Below are 12233 nucleotides of genomic sequence, written 5' to 3'. Positions count from 1 at the left end.
AATAATGCACGTCCAACTAAGTAAAAACGACCTAAAAAACGATAGTTTTAACTACTTCAAGAACTACGTCGACACAAAAAAGAAATATGCTATCCTATTTGAAACTAATGAACTCTACCATTCTGTCTGCAACATACTTCGAGAAACATTCAAGAATTCTTCATTTGATCTTGTAAAATGTAACAATTTACTAGAAGAGGCAATCCAGAAAGACAGAAAACCATCGTACAAAACTATCACCAAGGAAAAACAAATCATAGAGGAATTAATGAAACAGAAATTTAAATCAGAAAACACTATTACTGGCCAATGTTGAAAAAGGATATAGAAGACTGTATTAATCTCTGCGATACTTGTCAAACAAACAAATACGACAGAAATCCTAAAAAACCGAAGTTTATGTTAACTCCAACACCAACGAAACGACTGGAATTGTTCACATAGACACATTTTAAGCAGCAGGAGAAAAATTCCTTACCATCATCGACGCATTTTCAAAATACGGTCAAGCGTACCCAATAGAAGAATCAAACGCGATCAATATCTTAAACGCATTCCTGCTATTCATCACCCACCATGGACTACCACGTATGATAATTTCCGATAGTGGAACTGAATTTAAAAATAAACTTGTTCAAGAATTCGTGAACACACAAGATCTTAATCCACTAAACAACACCTGATAACCCGCAATCCAATGGAATGGTCTAGCGCTTTCACTCCACAATCATCGAGCATCTTCGAATATTAAAAAAAGGAAAACACTTAAAATAAAAGACCAGACGCTATACGCCATTATGGCATACAACAACTCTATCCACTCAGCTACCAAACAGAAGCCCATTAAAGTCCTTAATGATCACATAGATGCTCAAGATCCATTCTACATTGACATTAATAGAACACTCATAAATAATTACACACAGGAGCACAGATTGAAAACAAAAGAGATGTATAAAGAAATAAATAAGAAATTGCAAGAGAGCAAACAGAAAAACATTGAAAAGATAAACGAAAAACGACACTCACCGACAACATATAAATCCAGCACGAAAATCTACACCCGAAAAACAGTAAAACGAAACAAACTGCTTCCCAGATTTTTACCTAAAATAGTAAAAACAACAATCCTGTTACTGTTGATACCCAAGATACTACGGTACATAAGAAAAATATTAAACATAAACCACCAATAAAAACTAACCGCAAAAATACTTTACAGATGTATCTCAGTAACAGCCCAACAAGTGAAAATCCAGGACCTTCGAGACAATCCAGGGATCCTCCCAGTTAAGCTTGGAGAAACCAGAATCCAAACTAGCACCCATGATTTCATCCACTATTTCCAATTGGAACCAATAGCACAAGAAATTGAAACATTGGCATATCAATATCAAACTACAACCACAGCTATAGAAAATGCACTAAGTCAGTCGTACTTCGACAGTCTACAGAACTTCGACAAAACATTGCAGTATCTTCTCAAAATAGCCCAAGAGAAACTCGATTCAGTTTATCCAGCAACCAGAAATAAAAGAGGTCTTATCAACGGATTAGGAAATATTATAAAATCCATCTCAGGAAACTTAGATCAAGAAGACGCAGAAAGATACGATGCTGTAATTCAGTCACTTGAAATCAATCATCAAAATATTATTAACAACATCAATAACCAATTAAGTCTTAATAAAAAAATAATGAACAACTATAACGAGGCAGTGACGCTACTAACCCACAATCAAGAGATAATAGCCGCAGAAACCAACAAAATCCGAACAGACTTAAACCAATTCGTCTTTGATTTCAACCCTTACATGCAAGTTCGACACGTTTTAGACCAGATGAATTTAGCCTTACAAACTAATTATCTTACAAACAAATCAAAACTCTTCATAATGGACTTCAAACCAGACGAAATAAGATGGACTATCCAGAAAATGTTAGAACATCATCCAGCTTCTCAGCTACCATACCTCCAAGAAGAAGACCTGATGAGATATTACGAGATTGTAGAAGTAGATGGTTACTACTCCAACCACTCTCTAGTCTTTATCTTACATTTCCCCATTTTTTATTCCAAAGTATTTACATATTTTTTTTTTTTTTTTTATTCAGTTTCATGGCCTTGGCCGAGCCAATTAGCCAGACAAATTTAAAGACAAACAATTTTTACAATCAGAGAAATTTTTTACAATTAGAGGAATAAACATATAATCATCCGTACAATCTAACGTGCAATTAGTAATAATTAGCAATTTACAATTAATAATTAGTAATTAGTAATAATTCTTTTTTTTTTTTTTTTTTCTTTTTTAATTTTTTTTTTTTTCCTGCGCTAAGACATAACCCGATTCAACATCTCGGAGGTTTACATCTCTTTTTTTTAATTTTTTTTTATATTTAATTTTTTTTTTTTTTTTTTTTTTTTGCTATAATACAATATTTACTTAAATATAAGTTAGTTTTAAGCTACAATTTATATTTACAGTTTTTGATATGTTCGTAAATCATTTTTAATATATTGATATCTCTAGAGAAAATCAAATTGTTCAGGTAGACGGGAAGTGGAATTTTTAATATAATAAGATTATCATAAAATTTGTTTATGTTTACTGATTCGTGGGAACATTCAAGAAAAATATGTAATAAGTTACCTTCTTTTCCACACTTGCAATTAGGTGAAAAAATGTGGAACGCTTCACGATTTTGCGTGTCATCCTTGCGCAGGGGCCATGCTAATCTTCTCTGTATCGTTCCAATTTTAGTATATGTACCGCCGAAGCGAGTACGTATTTACATATATTCATCTATATTCACTTCCAAACGTAAATAACACAATAATTATTCCACCTGAACCATATTTAGCTTCTAATTCAGAACTTTTCCAATACATGCAGAAAAAGTGAACCAAAGAAATTCATCTATCCTGAGAAGTTCCCACAAGAAAATACAGAAACCGACGACTGCGTCAATCAAATCCTAAAATTATCCAATGATGCCGCCCAATGTGAAAACGTGCCGATCTGCCCACTGTTCTACTTCCAAAATTGAAGTACTCAGAGGAACATTTCTAATAGAACTACCCCCAAGATGTGAGTTTAGAACCAACAACGAAGTTTACATCAACTCCAAAGCAACAATAAAGGAAGAACCATTAACCCTGCCAAAAATAAAAATTAAACTACAAGGGGAAGATCCAACAGGAAATCCTCTAAAATTAGATAGAATCCAATTAGATGAATTACATAAACTCTAAACGGAAGAAGAAAGACTCCAACTCGTGTCTTTAAAAACAATGGATCATTACCATCTATGGACACCACCAATATATATCCTGGCAACAGCCCTTATGATTATTTTGGTTTACAAATTACGAGAGATATGGAAAAGGAAGACAACTGAAGAAGAAGAAGATATAGCTGATCCAGAATCCATACCTTCAGTTTTGTTCATCCCTCACAAAACTTCCCAAGGGTATGGAGAAATTACGGTGCAGTAACCCTGGAGGTCAGCAATCCCAATCAACAGTTTTGTCAGCATTTAATTTTTATATAAAAGAAATACTATTGCAATTAAATTCACTTATTTTCGATCAATAAAGCAGTGTAATTGTAAATAGTTATTAAAGGGTCTTTTTAAAAAGTAGCTTCGTGAGTTAAAACCTTTAAGTTACGTCACGATCCGACGAACTATTCTACCTCCACAACAAAACGCGCAAAAAATGAGCAGAATGAACCTTAGTATTTTCTTAATTTTATTTAATTGTTATTTGATTCTACGCAATTCTGTTTAACTTGATTTAATTTTATGTCATTTAGTTTTTATTTTATTTTGGTAAAGCGTTGACGTTTCTTAAAGGTCATTTTATTTTTATAGTAAGTGTATGTTTATCTTACCCAATGACATCACCAAAATAATCCAAACAAAATTACTTTGAAAATTAAATAAAAAATATCACTACTTATAAAATTTAAATTTATTTAGATGGTTTTCGTGCATGGCCGCCTTTATTTTAATCTGTCGTCCGTCGTATCTCATGGCGACAGCAAGTCCCACTTATTTGACCGGACCGGTGCTACTCCGAGCTGTGAACTGTTAAAGATATCCCCGATAACACCCGCTCAACCCCTCGCCTACACTTTTCAGGCGACGACTGAAAGCAATATTTGAGCTGCATTTGTCGCAGTTCGAACTAGTGTGTACAAACCTACGTTTATTGTAATTTTAAATAATCGGTGATCGCGACGCGACGACTGTTAAAATAAGTTGTCCTGCACGTAATTCGGTATTTATATTAAGTATATGAGAATAAAAGTGCTGTTCAGGATGAATGTTATTTATAATTTGATTAATGTTAAGAGATTCTTTAAATATTCTTATGACGAAAAACTAGAATTAAAATGCAAAGGACGTCCTTTGCCGGATATTAAAATTGTAAAAGAAGGATCAAGCCGAGGGAAAAATTACAAACGACAATTTAATTGCGATATTTATACGAGAAATAGTTGGATATGTGGCTGCAACAGAAAAAACGCTCTTTTCTGTTTTCCTTGTGTACTCTTTGGAGGTGATAAGTCATGGACGCAAGTTGGTGTAACAGACTTAGTACATTTAAGTGATAAAATAAAAAAGCACGAAACTTCTAAGCATCATTTGCACAATCAAATGGAATATGCTTTATTAGGCTCCGTGAATATTAAAGAACAGTTAGATTCTGCATACTGGATAAATATTCAAAAATTTAATGAAGCTGTAACAAAAAATAGGTATGTTCTCTCAAAAATTATAGACTGCATAAAATTTTGTAGTGTTTTCGAATTGGCGCTTCGGGGACACGACGAGACACAAACATCCGACAATCCTGGAATTTTTCGCGGCCTCATAAATTTTACTGCTGAATTGGCTAAAACTTTAGCACAACACTTGAAAGAATCGACGGTTTTTAAAGGCATTTCTAAAGAAATTCAAAATGATATTTTGGACTGCATGTTGGAATTATGCCAGGATAAAATTTTGGAGGAAATTCGGGAATCTCCATATCTAGCTGTCATGTCCGACGAGACTACAGACATTTCAGCAAAATCACAAATGGTTGTAGTATTTAGATATTGTCGAAATGGAGCACCGGTAGAACGATTTTGGACATATTTGATGCAGATACTTTAAGCAAAAACATTTTCAGTGTTTTGGATCCTATACTGGAAAACTCAAATAATAAACTAATTGCTCAGAGTTATGATGGGGCAGCGGTCATGTGTGGACAGCACGCAGGAGTTCAAGCCAGAATCAAAGAAAAATATCCATTTGCTCATTTTGTACACTGTTACGCGCATCAATTAAATTTAATAATGTCTAAGGCTTGTTCCGAAAACTCTCAAGTTAGACTTTTTTTTTGGAAATTTAAATGAAATACCTACCTGTTTTAAAAATTCGCCACAACGAGTGGCAGTTTTAGATAAAATCGTCCAAAAGAAAATTCCTCATGGCGCTCCAACTCGCTGGAACTTCAATATTCGAACTGTTAATGTTGTGTTTGAACATCGATCTTCTTTTATCGAATGTATGGAAGAAATAGAAGAATCGTTTGATAAGGCAGCTGTCTGTAGTTCAGCGTCTTCCATTCGAAGAATACTAGTGGATCAAAATTTTGTTTTTTGGTTAACATTTTTCCAATGCCACAAGTAGACGTTTTGTATAATGCCCTTCAGAAGACTAAAACGGATCCTTTGAAAATCAATAAAAAGGTGACAGATTTCGAAAGATACATGAATTCAGTTAGAAATTCAATAGATGATACCATTGACCAAGGTTCTAGTTTATGCGTTGAACCATTACCAACTAAAAGGTTATGGAAGGATAACAGTCCAGTAGGTCATCGGAGAGCATCTATCGAAGTTTGTGATATAATCATAAATTGTGCAAATGATAGATTTGCTTTTAAAAATCACCTACTTGCAACTTCATTGCTTTATCCTGAGCAATTTGATAATTATTGTGATAATTTCCCAGATGATAATTTAAGCCTGACTTGCGCGTCATATCCAAATTTAGATAGGGAGCGCTTGAAGACTGAATTATCTGTTATTTATTTTAGAAGAGACTGTAGAGACATTAATGGGGCAATACCTTTTTTAAAATTTTTAATTGAAAATAATTTAACAGAGCCTTTTCAAGAAACTGTAAAACTGCTTCAAATTCTAATTACAGTGCCCATAAGTACGGCAGAAGCTGAAAGGTGCTTATCGAGTTTAAAACGGATTAAAACATTCTTGAGAAATTCCATGACTGAAGACCGACTTGTAGCATTAACCATGTTGTCAGTAGAAAAAACACTTATAAAAGAAATACCAAACTTTAATGAAAAAGTTATAGACAAGTTTGCTTTAAAAAAAAAAATCGACGAATCGAGCTTATTTATAAAAAAAATAATATATTTGGCTCTGTGTGTAGTTAGTTCGTAAGACCCTATAATGCAATTATTGTTGTGGCGATTTTGTTTGTAGTGTTTTTTCGTTTGCATTCCTTAGTTTCACGTATTTATCGATAAAATTCTACTAAAAACATAAACTATAAAACAATTACTAGTGTGCCATAATGTACCATTGCTATTTTTGATATAATTGGATTTATCTTCAATTTGAAAAGAAGAAAATCGGTAAGTTCTTTATTATTTTTTAATAGATATATAATGAATAAATATATGGTGTAAAATATCAAACTAAAAGCCTCGTTGAAATACAACGATTAAAAGATATTGAATTAAAAAAAAACCAAAAAATACTGCAGAACTACCAAATTTTTGAGTCACCAGCCGCCACTATATATATATATATATATATATATATATATATATATATATATATATATATATATATATATATATATATATATATATACATATATATATATATATATATACATATACATATATATATATATATATATATATATATATATATATATATATATATATATATATACATATATATTTATACATATACATATATATATATATATATATATATATATATATATATATATATTGTAAAGACTACGACCGTCAATTTATATTTCTAAAGTATTCAACTAGTGAATTCAGAGGTTTAATCGGTCATTCAGGTTGGTAAATAAAAAAAAGAAGTCAACTACTTCATAAGTTTATTGAAGACGTTTGCTTTATATTTCTAAAGCTTCATCAGTTCTCTAAAATATAACAAATGACATTGAGTTTATAAGAAATACAGATATAGTTCATAACTTACAACTCAATATGTAGTATGTTATCGATGTTATCATATCTACTGTACACTTTACTCCTTATTTAAAACTAACTTAACCAAAAAAGAAAAAACAAAAAACAAAAACAAAAAACACACAAACTTTGCAGAAAATAATGTTCATATTCGTAGATATGAATATTTAAAAAATTTTAAACGAACATTTGGCTTCATTTAGATGGTTCTCCACTGAAGACCAACAAAGTTCTGATTTATTGAATCAGATTATTCAATAAATCAGAACTTCTTTTTTCAAAATTTTTCAATCTTCTTTAGAGAGTTAAAGTTCAATAGAAATTTCACGTTACATCTAATGTACCTCGTTATAAGCGAAAACTCGTAATAACCGTGTTCGTTATAGAGGGAGTATACTGTATATATATACAGGGATGAGTGCCTTAAGAACCGACAAAATACGCAAAAGATAGAAAACATAATACGTTGTGAAATAAAAAGAGATGCAAGTAGTAGAGGTGAGAAATTATCGATATAAACCTATAATTTACTTTACATTACATTAGATCTATCGAAAGTTTCCCACCTTTAGACGTTAGCTTATGAGCCGGTTGACTTTAGTCATAGTAATACGTATCACGTAATGTAAGTAAAAACAGTTCAAGTACGAGTATGTTTTTATCCAAAATTAAAGTATTGATCAATAATAAACTGTGATTTGACACGTCGCATATACTCTTCTCAATACAGAATTAACATAGCTTGTTATTCTGTATTTATCAAATTACTACTAATTAAACAGTTTACTTACATTTGCTTTATTGCCTTCAATCAGTTTTTACTTTATGCGAAATTTAAAAAATGTTAATGTTCGACGTCATACTTGTAATATTATGACTGAAGTTAACTAGCTCATAAGCTAACCTAAAGGTGGGAAACTATCGATAGTCCTAATGTAATGTAAATTAGAGGTTTCTATCGATAATTTCCCACCTCTACTACTTTCATCTCTTTTTATTTCACAACGTATTATGTTTTCTATCTTTTGCGTTATTTTGCCGGTTCTTAAGGCACTCATCACTGTATATATATATATATATATATATATATATATATATATATATATATATATATATATATATATATATATATATATATATTTCTTAACGATTTCTCCATTAATGTTAAGAGTGACATCAAGAATCTAAGCGATATATACCACTTGTTACTTAAATCAGATACCAAGAACAATACTATATCACAGATTACTAATTTGACTGATATATACATTAACAACTAACATACCTTTATAATTAATTTTCATTAACAAAAAATATATAACATTCCCTTGCTTTTCTTAGATACGTCTCAATAAGATTCAATAATACATGAACAATATAATATAATTAAATAAAGAAAATCAAAATAATATTTCCCTTTACTGGGATTTAAATTTATTCGTTTTTTACCAATGAACCTTAACGACATAAAGATTCATACCAATTATAATGAAGTTGTCAGCGCTTGCGTTCTGGCTTAAACAGAACCTCACTTTTAACTATTTAAAATCAAAATTTAGTTATTGCCGACATTTCAAAGAATTACCTCCTTTTAAATGTAGTTGCATTGGGTTTTTCGATTAACCTTGGGTAAGCCTTTACGTGTCAAGTTCGAAGCTACCATACATTTCAATTCTTATAAAAAACTTTTTTTGCACATAGGAACAAAAAACACCACTATGTTACTAGCAAAGTTTTTTAATATTCTAACTCTACAATTCTAAGTTACGGTAAGATCAATAATGTTTTAATAGATAATATATGGTAGCTAATTATAATTTATTCTCTTTCAGCCCTGAAGAAGCCAAATTAATTCTCTTTGGCGAAAACGTTCGGCGAAACAATTGATACACATTAGAGTATTTCTTGCAGATTTCCCCAATATTTAAGAGTTTACTATATATATATATATATATATATATATATATATATATATATATATATATATATATATATATATAAATGGAAGTTACCACAAAAGCTTCTAATGCTTTGGGAGCACATTTCAGACCCACATAGCTATCACGTGAAAAGACAGTGTCCTTGAAGTCAAAACATGTCACACAACAAGGCGAGTTACCAACCGCTAATGCAATAAAGCGGTAAGTTTAAAAAATATGAAAATATGAAATATGAAAAATATGTAAAAATAGGCGAAAACCTTGTCTGTAAGAACCATTAAATGAAAGAAAAATATGTTTAAGAACACCATTTTCCCCTCAGGGAATGGCTCGGAGAAAAAGAACAAACAAGTGAGGTCGATCACTACATATAAAAGTGTCTAAGTTATAACTGGTTGGCCAGTCACAGGTGCAGATTTTTTTCAACTTCCAACAGTCCAAGGATCATAATAATAATTTGGAACTGAGAAATTAATGAGAATTCTATGAATCCAATTAATTTAAAAAATTTATTAAACTATTTCATCAAACATTATATATATATATATATATATATATATATATATATATATATATATATATATAGTAAACTCTTAAATATTGGGGAAATCTGCAAAAAAGACTCTAATGTGTATCAATTGTTTCGCCGAACGTTTTCGCCAAAGAGAATTAATTTGGCTTCTTCAGGGCTGAAAGAGAATAAATTATAATTAGCTACCATATATTATCTATTAAAACATTATTGATCTTACCGTAACTTAGAATTGTAGAGTTAGAATATTAAAAAACTTTGCTAGTAACATAGTGGTGTGTTTTGTTACTATGTGCAAAAAAAAGTTTTTTATAAGGTTTGAAATGTATGGTAGCTTTGACTTGACACGTAAAGGCTTACCCAAGGTTAATCGAAAAACCCAATGTAACTACATTTAAAAGGAGGTAATTCTTTGAATTGTCGGCAATAACTAAATTTTTGATTTTCAGACAGTTAAAAGTGAGGTTCTGTTTGAGCCAGAACGCAAGCGCTGACACTTCATTAGTTCGTATGAATCTTTATGTCGTTAAGGTTCATTGGTAATAAACGAACGAATTTAAATCCCAGTAAAGGGAAATATTATTTTGATTTTCTTTATTTAATTATATTATATTGTTCATGTACTATTGAATCTTATTCTTAGATGAACATTGCTGAATAAGGATACAACGTCAAGGCTAACGAGGACATAATTTGATGGTAATATGACATAATTTATGTCCTCGTTAGCCTTGACGTTGTATCCTTATTCAGCAATGTTCATCTAAGAATATGTTTGACATCAATAGAGATCAACTGGGACCGTATTAGAGGTTGTTGTTCCATGTCTTACGACAGATTCATCAGTATCGTCGAATTTCTCTTTAACAACACTTACTTCTCATTTAATGATAAATTCTATCAACAAACTTTCGGTACCCCTATGGGAGCTAAGATTTCTCCTATCATTGCAACTTACGTTATGGATTATGTACTAGACTCAGTCATTCCTTTACTATCCTTTAATATTCCATTTATTAAAAAATATGTTGATGATATCATTTTGGCTATACCCAATGACAAGGTAGATGAACTATTAGATACTTTTAATGGTTATGACCCCTACATCCAGTTCACTATAGAGAGGGAAGATGGTAATTGGTCCGTCCCCTTTCTCGACATAAGGATGATCAGGGAAACCAACAACATCAAAATAGATTGGTATCAAAAACCGACCCATTCTGGTAGATACCTTAACTACAACTCATACCATAATAATTCTACCAAAGTCAACTTAATCAAACAGATGAAAAATAGAGTAACAAAACTATCAGATCCTTCATTTCATACAAAAAACCTACAAATCCTACAGAAACTTTTTATTTCAAACGCTTATCCAACACCATTAGTTAATAAGATTTTGTTTAATACTATCCATGACGAAGATATTTCACCTTCCTTCGCGACTAACAATGCTGATCCTGATGTCTTAAGTGGGAACCCAGTCTCGGATACTCCTATAAACAAATATTTTTCATTACCATATTTCAGAGATATCACTCCGGGGTTAACAAGGATTCTGAAAAGTGTTGAAAATAGCTTTGGCAATAATAATAACAACATTAAACTTAATGTGGCTTGTAGATCAGCCCTAACAATTAATAATCTTTATTCTAAGATAAAAGATAAGACTCCCATAGATAGGCTTAGTAATATTGTCTACAACATTCCATGTCTCTCTTGCAACAATTCCTACATCGGTCAAACATCTCAATTATTGAAATCACGTATTACACTACACAAAAGTGATTCTCGACTTCACCCTGACCGTTGTGCATTAGCTAAACATGTCCATTCCACTGGTCATCTCATGGACTATACTAACACCACAATTCTCCACCGTGAGAACAATAAATCTAAAAGAGAGTTCATTGAAATGTCTTATATTTTCCTTAACGATTTCTCCATTAATGTTAAGAGTGACATCAAGAATCTAAGCGATATATACCACCTGTTACTTAAATCAGATACCAAGAACAATACTATATCACAGATAACTAACTTGACTGATATATCCATTAACAACTAACATACCTTTATAATTAATTTTCATTAACAAAAAATATATAACATTCCCTTGCTTTTCTTAGATACATCTCAATAAGATTCAATAGTACATGAACAATATAATATAATTAAATAAAGAAAATCAAAATAATATTTCCCTTTACTGGGATTTAAATTCGTTCGTTTATTACCAATGAACCTTAACGACATAAAGATTCATACGAACTAATGAAGTGTCAGCGCTTGCGTTCTGGCTCAAACAGAACCTCACTTTTAACTGTCTGAAAATCAAAAATTTAGTTATTGCCGACAATTCAAAGAATTACCTCCTTTTAAATGTAGTTACATTGGGTTTTTCGATTAACCTTGGGTAAGCCTTTACGTGTCAAGTCAAAGCTACCATACATTTCAAACCTTATAAAAAACTTTTTTTTGCACATAGTAACAAAACACACCACTATGT

General features: G+C 31.2%; 1 protein-coding gene and 1 non-coding gene across 5 annotated transcripts in view; both read right to left on the bottom strand.

The window, feature by feature from the left end:
- The window catches only part of Pi3K92E (phosphatidylinositol 3-kinase 92E), a 747272-nt gene that overhangs the window by 336359 nt on the left and 398680 nt on the right, over positions 1-12233 (bottom strand). The gene's annotated exons all lie outside the window — the stretch shown is intronic.
- Positions 2683-2789, bottom strand: LOC140435334 (U6 spliceosomal RNA). Its single transcript, XR_011950141.1, has one exon. It is a non-coding gene; the product is annotated as a U6 spliceosomal RNA (small nuclear RNA).

Source organism: Diabrotica undecimpunctata, chromosome 2, assembly GCF_040954645.1.
Source record: "Diabrotica undecimpunctata isolate CICGRU chromosome 2, icDiaUnde3, whole genome shotgun sequence".
NCBI classification, from domain to species: domain Eukaryota; kingdom Metazoa; phylum Arthropoda; class Insecta; order Coleoptera; family Chrysomelidae; genus Diabrotica; species Diabrotica undecimpunctata.
The sequence above is the reverse complement of the archived record's forward strand: the minus strand, read 5'-3'. Positions and strand labels throughout refer to the sequence as shown.